A 2,078-nucleotide genomic window follows, 5' to 3' on the forward strand; every position below is an offset into this window, starting at 1 on the left:
TAGCCTTCCTGCTGAATTGATCCTTTACCATTATGTAATGGCCTCTTTGTCCCTTTTGATCTTTGCGGCTTTAAAGCCTGTTTTATCAGAGACTAGATTGCAATCCTTGCTTTTTTTTTGTTTGTTCTCCATTTGCTTGGTAGATCTTCCTCCATCCCTTTATTTTGAGCCTATATGTGTCTCTGCATGTGAGATGGCCCTGAATACAGCAAACTGATGTAATCTTGGACTTTATCCACCTACAATGTCTTTAATTGGACCATTTAGTCCATTTGTTACCACCTTAAGGTTAATATTGTTAAGGTGTTTTGGTTTGCACTAGGATGCAAAAAAGAAAATCCCCTGCACTTCTGTCTGTCTTGTGGGCAAGCCCAGATTGAATTGGGAATACATCTATAGCCTGTAGCCGTAGGCTATGTTATCGATAATGTAATTTTGCAATGTAATGTTTGAAAATATTAATGTAGTTTTGTTTTTACAGTTACATAAATTTATAATTACTTTCTACTAAAAAATACAACAAATTTTTACATTCTGTTCCATTTTTCTAGATACTTAGACCTTTGTCAGATGCATAATTTACAAAGTACTCTTTTCTCCCATTCTGTGGTTTTCTGTTTATTCTGTTGATAGTTTATTTTGCAGTGCAGGAGATATTTACTCTTTAATTAGGTCTCATTTGTCGCTTTGCTTTTGTTGCAATTGCTTTTGGTGCCTCTTCATAAATCTTTTGCCAGTGCTGCATGTCCCATCGTTATTTCCCAGGTTGTTTTCCAAGGTTTTTATAGATTTGGTTTTTACATTTAATTGTTTTCTCCATCTTGTTAATTTTTCTATACGTAAAAGAAGGGGTCCAGTTTTAATTTTCTGCATGTGGCTAGCCAGTCTTGAACAGGGAATCCTTTCCACATTGCTTGTTTTCATCAGGTTTGTCAAAGATCAGATAGTTGTAGGTGTGCAGTTTTATTTCTGAGTTCACTGTTCTGTTCCATTAGTCTATTTGCCTGTTCTTATACCAGTGGCTCATGCTGGCTTTGGTTACTGTATCCTGTAGTGGCAAAGTCAGGAAGTGATGGCCCTGCTTGTTTTTGCTTTTTTGTTTGTTTGTTTGTTTTGTTATTTTTGCTTAGAATTGCCTTTAGATATTCAGGCTCTTTGTTTGGTTCCATATGAATTTTAAAATAGTTTTCTCTCAATTCTGTGAAGGATGCTTTACGGTGCTTAAGGGGAATAGATTCTTTACTTATTATTGATTTTTCCTATCCATGAACATGGAATGTTTTTCCCATTTGTTCATAAGTCATCTCAGATTTATTAGATATGGTTTGTGATTCTCCTTGTAGAAATCTTTCACCTGCCTTATTAGCTGTATTCCTTGTATTTATTCTTTTGTGGCAATTCAGAATGGAATATCATTCATGATTTGACTCTTGCCTCACTGTTTTGCGTTTCGAATACAGCATTTTTCCACATTGATTTTGGATCTAGGACTTCGGTTGAAGTTGTTTATCAGCTACAGCTTGGGCTGAGATAATGGGAGTTTTCTAGATATAGGATCATGTCATCCACAATGAGAAATAGTTTGACTTCCTCTTCCTATTTGAGGCCACTTTATTTCTTTCTCTTGCCTAATTGCCCCGGGCTGGGCTGTGAAATTCCAATGCTATGTTGAATAGGAGTGATGACAGAGGGCATCCTTTAGTTTGCCAGCTCAAGGAAATGCATACAGCTTTTACCAATTCAGTATGATGCTGGCTGTAGATTTGTCACGCAGATGGCTCTCATTATTTCTGAGGTTTGTTCCTTCACAGCGGCTGGTCAGGCTTCACAGCGAAATGTTAGAGCCACGTACCTTTCTGGCATCTCTTAAGTATAATCATGTGTGGTTGTTTGTCTTTAGTTCTGTTTTATGATTAATCACACTTATTGATTTGCATATGTTGAACCAACCTAGAATCCCAGGGCCTACTTGGACTGTGGTGGATAAGCTTTTTTGATGTGCCAAGGATTTGGTTTTCAAGTATTTTGTTGAGGATTTTTGCATCAATGTATATCAAGAATATTGGCCTGAAGTTTTC

The 2,078-nt window shown here is 36.7% G+C and overlaps 1 non-coding gene across 1 annotated transcript; it reads left to right on the forward strand.

Annotated features, from left to right (window-relative positions):
* The first annotated feature begins 266 nt into the window (after positions 1-266).
* On the forward strand, positions 267-395 carry LOC116272668. The gene has a single exon (XR_004181297.1). It is a non-coding gene; the product is annotated as a small nucleolar RNA SNORA31 (small nucleolar RNA).
* The last annotated feature ends 1,683 nt before the right edge of the window (positions 396-2,078 follow it).

This window comes from Papio anubis, unplaced genomic scaffold (genome assembly GCF_008728515.1).
Source record: "Papio anubis isolate 15944 unplaced genomic scaffold, Panubis1.0 scaffold151, whole genome shotgun sequence".
Classification (NCBI taxonomy): Eukaryota; Metazoa; Chordata; class Mammalia; order Primates; family Cercopithecidae; genus Papio; species Papio anubis.